The 12,894-nt window shown below is 36.9% G+C and overlaps 1 long non-coding RNA gene across 1 annotated transcript; it reads left to right on the top strand.

Annotated features, from left to right (window-relative positions):
- Positions 1–8,088: 8,088 nt before the first annotated feature.
- On the top strand, positions 8,089–10,585 carry LOC103602936. Its single transcript, XR_551566.1, has 2 exons — positions 8,089–8,356; positions 10,123–10,585. It is a non-coding gene; the product is annotated as an uncharacterized LOC103602936 (long non-coding RNA).
- Positions 10,586–12,894: the final 2,309 nt, after the last annotated feature.

Below are 12,894 nucleotides of genomic sequence, written 5' to 3'. Positions count from 1 at the left end.
GATAAAATGACCAAAAACAGATCTAGAGGAGATCCAGATATAAGAGTAACAGACTTTAAAATATCTGTGATTAATAAATTAAAGAAATTAGATGAGAAGGTTGAAAATGTTAGCAGATTACTGGTAACTATGACCAAGAATCAAATGAAAATTTCAGAACTGAGAAATAAACAGACAAGTTAAAAACTCAACAAATGAGTGTAAGAGCAGATTAGAAACAACTAAAAAACATATTGATGAACTGGAAGTAAAAGCAATAGAAAATTTAATGTTAATACCTGAAGTCAGAAAGCGTTCATTGAAAAATGGATTTTTCTGGAGTAACTGGTGGCATATAAATCTATATAACACTTTTGGAAATACTTCGGGAACATCAATCAATTATTTGAACAAAAAGGTTTATATCTTTTGTCCCAATAATCTTATCTCTGGGAATGTATCATAAGGAAGTAATTATTTACATGTACATTGCCTCATGAAATAAGATATTCATACACTTATTTATGATAGTAATAACTATCTGCAGACAATGTTTTAAGTGCTTTATTTCAATTAATCCAGTTAATCCTCGTTGCCTCATGAAATAAGATATTCATACACTTATTTATGATAGTAATAACTATCTGCAGACAACGTTTTAAGTGCTTTATTTCAATTAATCCAGTTAATCCTCACAATTACCCAAGGTGGTAATTACTATCACTATCCCCATTTTACGTATGAGAACACTGAAACATTGAGAGGTCAAGAACCTTGCTTAAGATTAATACAGCTAGGGAGTAGAGGAACAAGGGTTTGAACCAGGCTGTCTGGCTCCGCATGCCTTTTAACCTGCCCTACACTTTTGGAAGCAACCTAAATAGCTAACAACTTGAGACTTGCTAAATAAGTACAGTATACTCAGTTTATGTAATATTTTGCAGGTATTAAAAACGAATACTCTGAACACTTTTAGCAACATGAGAAATAATTCTGATATAATGTGAAGAGAAAAAATCAAAATCAGAACTACAATGAATTGAATATTATGCATGTAAATATGATTGAAAGCAAATATCCCAAAAGGCTAACAGCAATTATGTGAGGTTAACAGCACTATAGTTTCTTTTCTTATATTCTCAAATTTTTAGTAATGTGTATTCCTGATATTGAAAAAATACAGTTATTTACACATAAAAAAGCAGTAGAGTATATTGGGTAAGAGCATGGGCTCAGAAGCCAAACTGCCTGTGTCACCATGTGTTAGTTGTGAGACCTTGGGCAAGTTACTGACCTTCTGTTTATCAATTTCTAAGTTTATCTTGTAAAATGGGGATAATTATAGTAACTACTTAAGAAGTCAATTGTGGGGATTAAATATGCTTTACATAGTTATTTAGAACAGTGTCTGGTACTTAGAAAATATGCAAGCATAAGCTATTTTGTCATTGCTATTGTTATTTTTCAAGCAAACCTCATTGTTTTAGAGCACCTCAGTGACCAGCCAAAATGACAGTTTCCTCCAGCTGGTCCTCAAATAGGCCCAACCATTAGCAATAAGTTTCATTTCTATATGTGAATCTTAATTTGTCCTTACTGTGAATTCCCAAGTACAGAGGTTCTAGGAACCTACCTGCCATTAGTTGAAAGGTTACTTCTGAACTCTTTCCAAGAGGCAGTGACAAAAATCAAATATCTGATGTGTTTTTTATTTTCGAGAAGCTCAGTCTCCCTGCTTGTGTCACATCTCTGAGCATATGTGCATGAGTGATTGAAAATACCCATTGAGGCCAGTATTACATTAACACCATCAGTACTGAATTGGAGAAAATATTTTTCTACTTTGTCATTTTCACCTGTCTCTAGATACATGATTTTTTACCAGCTCCCTGATCTGACAGAATAACAATAGAAAGCTGTTTGAAAAATACACATAGGACATTTGCTGTGATTTTTTTCTGAATTGAACACCCCAGGGGGCGTAAAATGTGCTTTAAAACTTTTTTTCCACCTGGGAGATGCAAAAAATTTGAAAGATTTTGGTAGAATTTTCTCATTGCTTAAAATAGTTTTATTAAAATTGTAAAAAATGTACATATTTTAAAAATCTAAGATATCAAGATTTATGGTTGGCTGTCTTAATGACTAATGAAATAATACCTCTTAACAACTCCTGCAAATTAAACTGACAGGTGTTTACCAGGTAGGCTATTGCAATACCTGTGACAGGAAGGGATACAAATTGGTATTTCATACATTTGTGAGAACAATCACCTTTGATATGTCTATCTAGTTTTCAGATGTTGCAGGCCTCTGCTCTCGTAAGAGTTTAGCTGCAGAACTCACCTGTGAATCCTCTTAGCTGAGTCCACTGTTTCACTAATGCTGCTTGTCTCTGAACTGCCTCATCAAGACCATCTGACATTCATTGGCAAAGTCCTTTGGTTAAACTTTCTAATAATTCTCAGCTCTGTAATATGGTAAATGTTTAATGCATTGCTTTAACACCTGAGTTTTCCTAAAGTTATTATTCCTTTTAGGCTTATTCATGGAGATATTTCTGGGTTTATTCACCCCCTCCCCCTGCCATTAGATCTACCCCAAACCTTCCACACTGTCTTTTCTAACAGGCATGTTCTGTTTGACATTATACCACTTGTTAAGACAGATTTGCCTTCTAATTTTCAGATCCGCATTTTACAATCAGGGATAACTGGTCACATGAAGAACAAGAAAAGAGTATATTAATAGTGAAATTCCTTTCTCCTCTTGGATCAAAGGATTCAATCAGTAAGTGGTGAATCAATGACAAACAGCAACAAGGCAAGAAACAATGTTAATAAAAGGTGTTCTCAAGATTATTAGTGTACATGAATTAATTTCTTATGTAGGTATTAGATACTGGACAATTTTGTATTGTAATAGTGTAATTAGATGCGATTTCACATATTCATGTTGCCACATGAGGTTAGATGGAGTTGGGTTTGGTGCCCTCTCTAACATGCCTTCAGTGTCTGAACTTTGGTAAGTTTCTAAACAATTTTGGGCTTCTGCACCTGCACTTGAAAATGGGAACAATGCAACACCAATGGCCAATAATTTCATCAATCATGACTATGTAATGAAACCTCCATAACACCCCTAAATGATGGGGTTCAGGCAGATGGATGAGCCAGTTGAGGCGCTGGGAAGGTGTGCATCTTAGTTCATAATCAGGAAAAATTATTTTAACTGTGGTTACCAGAGAAGGTTTTATGGAGGAGGAACTGTTTGGGCTTTAGAAAGGATATAGTTTAGACAGCAAGGAGAAAGGGAATACAATGAGCCAAGACTGAAGAAGTATGATTGGGTGAAAAACATTTGCCTGGGATTAGAAAGACGTTTGGCTTAGAAAGGATATAGTTTAGACAGCAAGGAGAAAGGGAATACAATGAGCCAAGACTGAAGAAATATGATTGGGTGAAAAACATTTGCCTGGGATTAGAAAGACATTTGGAATTACCTTGGATGAACCACTTCTCCCTGGTCTTCAGTTTCTTCACTTGTGTGAGATGAGATAATCCCTGCCCTATTGGTCTTTCAGGACTCTGAAGAAGATCAAATGGGAGCCTGCATGTGGAAGTTCTTTGGAAACCATGAAGCACCCTGTAAATGAAAATGTTATATATTTTTTTTATTTCCTCCGTGTATCATAAACTTCATGATGGCACTTGACAAAGCTAGTCAGTTTGGTCTTTAAAAAATGTTTGATGAAATAATGAACTATTGATTGAATGAATGAATCCACGAGTAAGTGAATAAATGAATGAAACAAACAAAGGCATGGAGTAGGAAAGCATACAAGGGGTTCACTTTGGAAGCATGAACTACAGCTGGGTGTTAGGAATGTCACTGGCTAGTTGGAATGGGTTCAGTAGGACAGTGGTTCTCACAGCGTGGTCCATGGACTGGCAGCATCAGTATCACCTGGGACCTTGTTAGAAATGCAAAAATCCTGGTCCCCCACTCAGGCCTACTGAATCAGAAACTCAGGGTGGGGCCCAGCCATCTATCGGTGTTTTTAACAATCTCTCTAGGTCATTCTGATACCCAGTAAAGTTTTGAGAGCCATGACTTTGTGCTAAGATGGGGAGTTTGGAAATTATTTTGCTGTAAATTCAATGCTAATGAAGGTTTTCACCTGTGGGTGGACATAATCAGAGTCATATTTCTAGGATGATGAAGCAGGAGGTTGTACCTAAAGGAATTTATGACTTCAAATGTAGAAAAGACAATTGGAAGTACTAGAAAACTGTATTTGTCAAGCTCCAGAGTTGAAGATTTTGGTTTTTTCTAACTCCGGATAATATCCACTTAATCACCTAAGAGACAAAGCACTGCAGGCATTGCTCCCAGGCACTGGGGAAACCTACTTGGTCTGCAGAGTCCAGGCAGTATGAGACTGTTGATGTGAAAATATGAGAGCACGTTGTCAAATATGACCCCAACCTTTCTGCAGAGAGGGGAGTAAGTAGGCCTTTTGGTCTTGACCAACTGTGGGGAAACGTTAAATGGAACCTTCGAAACTGATTTAAGTGGGCAGCTCTTCCTAAGACTGGGCCAACTGCACTGGCTACAAGGACAGCTGTGTCTTTAGGGCTAGTGGATACAGGTCTGCCAAAGGGGAGCACATTGTATGCAGGAGAAATGAAGAGCCTCAGAGGAAATGTGTATCTTGAGGGAAAAAAGTCAAGACACACAGGCAGGACAGGTCAGTTGGCGAGAAGATGTGTGTGGGGCTGGAGGTAAGATGAGAGTTGTTCAGATTGCTAGGATGATCAGTCATCCTGGTTTGCCCATGACTGAGGGGTATCCTGTGACACAGGATTTTCAGGATAACCTCTGCCAAACCAGGGCAATTGGTCACCCTAAGACTACATTCCCTCACCTGTGTTCAAAACCTGAAGAGAAGGCGTAACAGTACAAAAATCACTGCTCTCAACCTTGATTCTCAAAATATTGTCCATGAACTAGCAGCATAGGCTTCATCTAGGAGCTTGTTAGAAATGCAGATCCTCAGGCCCACCCTAGCCCTGCCAAATTATTAACAAGAGCCCTGAGTGATTGGTATGCCCATCAGAGTTTGGGAATGACCGCCTTAGAAGATCCTGTAAGCTCTGGGTAGCATCTCCTAGTAAAATAACGTCACACAGGTAGAGACCAGAGAATATCTTCTTGGCTGTGATATGGCTAATATCCAGGTTGACCAAGTCAACTTTACCTGGAAAGGAGCAGAAGCACCAGGGAAGGTCATATACTGTGATATGAGGAATGGATGGCATCTCAGCAGAGAGGGAGAGGGATGGATGACAGAAAGTAGCCAAGAGGGGTCTCCTACTATTAATAGTAGTAGTTGTAGAGAATGTGAAGAAAGCCAGAACTCCAACAATAGTGTGGTGAGAGTAAAGCTACAGAAATACTCTTCTGTAACTATTCCTGTGCCCCTAATTTTTTTACCACTTCTAGGCTGGTGTGGGCTGGGAAATGGGCTATGTTTGGCAGTGTGGAGCCACATGCAGTACAGGTAAGCTTGTGGAGAAGAATAAAAATTGATCACCCATTACAAGTACTCAACTTCAGCATCTTGGCCTCACTCACTTGCATATCATTTAAATATGCAAAGAAAGTTCAGTTTTCTTTCTTTTTCTCTACTTAGTCTGATCTTCATGGGCTCCAGCACTGCAGTCTAGCAGGGATAATTTACACTTAATTCTCCTCCAGTTTGAACATAAGTGTTTTACTTTAAGTGTTCACACCAGGTTCTTAAATTCAAACATGCAGCAGAGTCACCTAGAGGGCTTATTAAAATACAGATTGCTAGGTCCACCCCCGGGGTTTCTGATGCAGCATATGTGGGATGGACCCACATAATTTGCATTTCCAATGTGTTCCCAGGTGATGCCAATATTGGTGGTCCACAGACAACGCTTTGAGAACCTCTGATTCAAACTATTCAGAGTTTCATTCGCATCCATAGGTGATGATTTAAAGAGTCTTTTAGATCAATGCTTCTCAAACTGATTGATCTTGCCAATAAATTGTGGACCAAATGCACAGTCCTATTGTGCATGACCAGTATTCAGCTTGTGCCACAAGCAACTCACCATGCCAGTTCAACACACCTGAACTGGTCTATATCCTGTTCAACAAGATGAGTCCACTGATCACTTACTGGGATCTCACGGCCATGTGCATGACCAGTATTCAGCTTGTGCCACAAGCAACTCACCATGCCAGTTCAACACACCTGGACTGGTCTATATCCTGTTCAACAAGATGAGTCCACTGATCACTTACTGGGATCTCACGGCCGTGTCAACTTACGATAAAAGTTTCTAAACATAACCTCTCACCTGTATTTATCTCACCTCAGAACAGTAACAATTTGTGGACTGGCTCTGGCCCTTGGACCAGACGTTGTATAATACTGTCATAAATGACCCAGCCTCTTTTAGGGAAATGAACAGTCTTTCCCAGATCCTCTACTTCCTTCTTTCTTCTAACTTATAATATAGCTTCTGGGTAGATGAGGGAAGGTCTTATTATATCCTTGTGGCATGCTTGGGTCATGCACTGTCCTATGAATAATCAATACTCTCTACTACAAAGAGGCTGGATTTATCTTCTCCCTGGGATTGGGACCACTGAAATTTGAATAGGTCTCATCTGATCTTGTGGGATGATGTGTGCTGGTCCTTACCACTATTACCATAGTCTTCAACATTTCCCCTGGCATAGAAGAGGCCCCATGGCCTCTTTTTCGCTAGACCTCTTCCAGTCCACTAGCAGTCTCAGTGGGGAAGTGAGAAACCCTGGGAATCCCTGCTTCCCACACAAAAGCCATGATGAGACAGGAATGCCTTCTAAGTCACTTTCTGCTGCCACCTCTCTACCATAGATCCTGAGCCACAAGGGGTATAGTGTTGAGTCAAAGGATCAGAGTCTTCTAGAAAAGTGCTGAAGGCAGCTCATACCTTAGCCGATTGTTAAATTTTGGGGAATTTTGCAAGCCAGTTGTTCAAGCAGTCACTGCTAAAAATTAAGTAATGTAAACTTACATTCAAACATATATTATAAAACAAAGATAATTGATACTCAAAAATCATCACTTCCTGTTTATTGCTCTACATTTTACTACTGTCTATGTCTATTTGTAAGTGTATGGTGGAAATGTTATATAATGCTGTAATACCACACAGCTCTTCCCAACTCTGTGTCCAATGACATCACTTTGGTGGTTTGAAATTAGCCACAGTGGGAGTATTTACATCATGGAAATTGGCAAACATTACAGATCAGGGCTCCACCCTCCCACACCTCCTCCCCTCCCAAAGCCAGTTGTTAAACATTTACCAGCACACCACTGCCTAGAACCTGAAGCTGGGAAAGTGAGACACTAACTTGGTGGCCTCTGCTCACTCTATACCTATCTAGGTGTAACAAAGCTGCTCTTTTCCTGCGTGCTAGTCCCAAGAAAACATATCTAGAGGAGACAGTGAAAACCAGAAGCCTGAGATCATCATATTCACCTGCCTTACTTCTGGGAACCAGAAAGAGCAAACTTCTAGCTTTTTATTCCTCCACAGCTTATCCTTATACATTGAGGATAAACATTCATGGCCTAATATCACCTCTCTGGTTTTCTTCCCCCAAATTTGTAAGCATAGTCTAATCATGAGAAAACATTCAACAAACTCAAACTAAGGGACATTCTACATAATACCTGACCAACTGTCTTCATAACTATCAAAGTTATGAAAAACAGGGAAAGACCAAGAAATGATCACAAGCTGGAGGAGACTAATGTACTAAATTCAATATGATATGATGGATTGGATCAAAAAGAAAAGACATTGATAGAAACTGGGGAAATCCAGATGAAGTCTGAATGTTGTACTATGTTAATTTCTTAATTTCAATTATTGTGTCATGGCTATGTAAGACACAAACATTAGGCAAAGTTGGGTAAAGGAACTCTGCAACTTTTCTTTGAATATAAGATTATTTCAAAATAAAACTATGAAGGAAAAAATGGATAACCTAAGTAGTAGGTAGAATAGATATCTTCTGTGGAAAAATCTTATGATCTGCAACCACCTGCATCGTGATATGATAAAATGGGAAAAGATAGGGATGGTAGAAACATTTTTTCTCTTAATAAAACTTGGCTTTCAAGTTATTTATCTATTTGCAGAATAAAACATTCTATTTAGAATGTAGTAGGCTGAACATTAACTCTTTCTTTCCCTTTTTCTTTACAGTCTTGCTGTAACAATTCTAATCCCCACACACGGAAGGTGGATGTCTCCAGGTGACAAAGGAGGTCATAAACAGGAAGGTATATTAATATAAATTAAAAATATTACCTTTATTTCACATCTATCTGAAAATGGGCCAGTGTTCACACAGCTACATTTCTTTATAAATGGAAGAATAACCAGGAAGAAAATACTAGAACAGGGAAGAGTGAAAGTGCTCTAGGACAGTGCTTCTTAAACTTTGATTTGTACTTGCATGCCTTGGGGATCTTGTTTAAAGGCAGGCTCAGATTCAGTAGGTGTGGGGTGGGGCCCAACATTCTGATTATCTAACAAGTTTTCAGATGTTGCTAGGCTGCTGGTCTCTGAGTAGTAAGAGTCTAGGGCCTTTTAGCATCTCCTCTCTGTGTATAGTCAGCAAAAGGAAAGTGCTTACTGGTCAGAGACTTAATAGACATAGGAAATACACAATACTTCTATAAGACCAGAAACAAACAAGTTAAGCAAAGAAGAAGCACATTAATCAAAATAGGACATTATGCACACACTGAGATGGAGTGAAAGATGGACTATTCAGGCATTCATTGGATATAAGGGAAGCTTGTTTTGATGTTTAATTTCAAGTCCTCAGTAAGAATCAGTATGTAGCCATATCCTTTTACTGGAGAGGAAAAATTCATTTTCTACCAAGGAGGAACTAAAGCTCTCAGAATTACTGAGTTGCACAGTGCCTATTTACACGAATCTGTTCCCTTTTCCTAAAGTTTCTAATGATTATGGTTTCAGGATTTCATTTTTTCAATGCATACTCTTAATCTATGAAAAAATTCTCTCAAACATTTAAACTAGAAAAACAGGTAATTTGCTTGTATCATAGAGACAACCCATGGCAGTCAAAAAAACATGTACATTTTAGAATTTGGAACATTACAACAAGAGAATAAAGCGTTATGCTTGTGTACGTGTGTGTTTTTACCCCACATTATTAGGAGCTCCCAAGGTGTAACATACATTTGCAGAACCACTCTGTTAGCATTTAAACTGGGAGGCATTTTTCTAGAAGTGCAAGCTTGCTCAGTGGTCCTGTAGGCACTTTGGTAATCTTATATATGATTTATAAATATTGTGATATACTTGACCAGAATAGACCTGATTTCACTAATCACTTATCAGTTCTTTCACTTAGTATTTCCTTAAGAAGCAACATTGCTTGTCTTACCAAATACATATTGTTCAACTTGCAGAAAATATAATGTTACAAATAGTAAAATGAGATTATGTGTACAGATCCCTGAATCCTGGTGGGCACTGTTGTGTTTTTTTTTTTTTTTTTTCTAAATTATGTGTTCTTGTTTCAAGCATTTAGATGATGCAAAACAGATTTTTGTGGCAACATTCTTTTTCGCAGCCAAAAAAGCATTCAAGGAAGCTGTATGCTTCTTGGTTGCTATTTATTCTGGACCTTTTGTGTTATCAGCATAAACTCATTTCATTTTAAAATGAGAAGTAACCTACTTTGGGTTGGTTTTCAGCACTGCTAATAAGTCCAATAAAATATCTAATGACGATGGGAAGTAGAAAGTAAGGGGATCGCAACCCTTGGCTTGGTGTCACCCACACCGCACTCAGCCAGTGAGCGCACATCCCTATATAGGATCCGAACCCGCAGCGGGAGCACCACTGCGCTCCCAGCGCCGCATCTCCGAGTGCACCACGGGGCCGGCCCACTGTTGTGTTTTGTAATAGCTTTTCCTTGTGCTATTGCCATACAGACTTCTTGAGCGATCTTTGGCTTTCTTAATGTCTCTTCAGGGATCTATAAAGTGTTTCTTTTTTTTTTTTTTAGATGCCAACTTTATCTCCCTTTAAGAATAAGGTATTAGTTTCAAGGACTACTCAATTTAAAGTAACCTTGTGAAGATAAAGTCTCCCATGACTGATGCTGGTTGGGTAAGGAAAAAAAAAATGTAGGTTGATTTTATACTTGGAGTACAGATCTTCGAAGGGGAAAGGGGCTACTTTTTAAAACTGCAGCCTGATCAATTGTTTGAAAAGTTGCTTAAAAATAGTCTTAGCCTACATTACTCCTCTGATTCTTATCTATGGAAATGGGAAAGTGTGTATACGTCAGCTACTTGTTTCTTTTAAGTACTTATCTTCATTTTTCTCTTGAAATAAATATTAATAATAGAAAATTATTAAATTGCCATTTTAATGTTTTATATGAAATGTCTGATATGTGTATTAGCAATGAAGATGTATGCCTCAAATAGGAACAAACAATTCATTAAACCAAATTTTAAATTTAAGCAGAGCTAGTATGTTGACATTTTTGTATTTCTCTTTTTCTTGGACGTATTGGTTTACTTAAAATAATAGGTTTGACCTATTATTTTATTTGTTATTCTACCATTTAAAATATAAATACTGGTCTGGCCAGTTACCTCAGTTGGTTAAAACACAGCCTTATAATACAAAGGTCACAGTTTCGGATCCCCAAGCTGGCAAGCCACAAAAAAACCCCAAAACAACCAAAAAAAATTTTTTTTGTCTTGAATTCTTTGTGTAAAAGTGAGTGTATAAATAAATACAAATATAAATAAATAACTAATGATCACATTTCTACTGGGAAATAAAATTATTTCTCATTTCAAATGTAAAAATTCTTCCTCAGCAATGGGTTTGTGCATATGCAAGTGTCGGCTGAGCTGGATTCTTTTATTCTTTTTTTTTTAATAAGAAAAATTGGTAAATCTGAAATAAAATTGGAAAATATTATCTTTTCTGCAAATGTACTAATAATACTAAAAAAAGCCAGAAAACTTACTTAAAAAATAAGAGATTGTTTTTGAAAACAGATTTATAAAGAGAAGCCTGATTAATAAATTTCATTGTTGTTCTTCTTAGATGCAGCCATCTAAGCCTTGGACTGTATGATTTCAGATGACCTTGTGCTTTCCTGCAATTCACACTAAATAATCAGGAAGCCAAATATTAAAAAATTAATAAAAGTTGCAGGGAAAAAGGATAGTCCCATAATAGGAAAAAGAAAATGTAACTTTATTTCACCATATTTTTAAAGACCATTAGTGTGATGCATGGGTCCTTTAGAAATATGAAATGATATATTGTTTAAAAGTTGTTTTAACTACCAATGACTGGGGGGGCGGTAAATTGGCATGACCTTTCTGTTGGGCAAGTAGGCACTGGTCATTAAAACAACACAAAACAAAAAAAACTTAAACTATGTAAAACTATTTATACAGAAATATTCACTTTTAGAAATTTATGCTAATGAAATAATTACCAATGTGTTCACAATTAAGTATAAGAATGGCCATCCTGGCATGGCATGTATCAGAGGAAATTTGGAAACACCCTAATGTCCAAACATAGGACTAGTTTAGTAAGTTATGATACATCCAATCTGAAATTCCTTTCACTACCACAAAGAAATCATGTAGAAAATCATTTAATAATATGAGATAATGCTAAACTTTAAGGAAAAAATGTGTTAGAAAATAATTTGTGCAAAAGCATGTCACACACACACATGCCATATATGTACATATAATCTGTTATATAATAAAATGTTAATGGTATCTGGTTTGAGATGTGATTATTTTATTTTTGCTTATCTGTATTTTATTGACTTTTAAACAAATAGCATTATGTTTTAAATAATGATAATGATTTATTTTTTAAATGAATTCCATTAGTATACTCCCATTTGTCCTTTGAAAATTTGATAGCTTTATATACTAATAATTCTATAACAAGTAATTGGTTTAAAAAATAGAAATAAATCAGGTAGTTGTTCTAAAACAAAGCAAGAAAGGGCTTGGTAAAATATCTTAGTGACTTACTTTATTAATAGATAAACCATAAATATCCTGACGAATTATTTCCTTGTGAGAAATTAGAATTGCCCTGGCTCAGATTACATTTTCTTGTAATACTACCGAGGCCATAAGCAATTTGCATAGCTATTCCAACTTTATATCTTAAGGAGTAGTTTTTTAACATTCCTGCATAGATAAGATAGCTCCTGGAATCTTCTCAGTGTTCAACTATTTCTTTGATGACTATCTACAGTGGTTGACTTGTTGTATGAATGTTAAACTGGCATATTTATTAAATGTCTATTAGTGGTTAGATATTACTAACTACTGAGCATACCAGAGAGTCTGAGGTATGCCATCTGACCTAAAGGAACTATAATATTGTTGGGGAATAAATAATATGAAACAGAAAATTTTAGAAAAAATAATATAATCCAAGTACTAAATTGAGAGATAAGAACCATGGTATTTATAAAAAGCAAAGAATAAATGTGGGCTGAGAGTTTGAGAAAAGGGTCAAAGAAAAACTGTGACTTGCCCTGGCTTTGGAAAAGTGAGTGGGACTGGGTGTGAGAGAGAAGGGGGACAACATTTCTCTTCAAAGATGAAGGTCTAAAGTCCATAGGGCTGAATTTGTTGGTTGTGGCTGTGTTTACTGCAATTCGATCAGAGTTAGGGATTTGGTTGGCTCAGGACAATAAGGAAATCTGGCTGGAAGTTCCTGTCTTCCTAATGAGGGAATCGTGAGAAGGATGTGGCAGGGGTCAGGTAAGAGA

The sequence above is a fragment of the Galeopterus variegatus genome, unplaced genomic scaffold (genome assembly GCF_000696425.1).
Source record: "Galeopterus variegatus unplaced genomic scaffold, G_variegatus-3.0.2 Scaffold4363, whole genome shotgun sequence".
Taxonomy (NCBI): domain Eukaryota; kingdom Metazoa; phylum Chordata; class Mammalia; order Dermoptera; family Cynocephalidae; genus Galeopterus; species Galeopterus variegatus.
The sequence above is the reverse complement of the archived record's forward strand: the minus strand, read 5'-3'. Positions and strand labels throughout refer to the sequence as shown.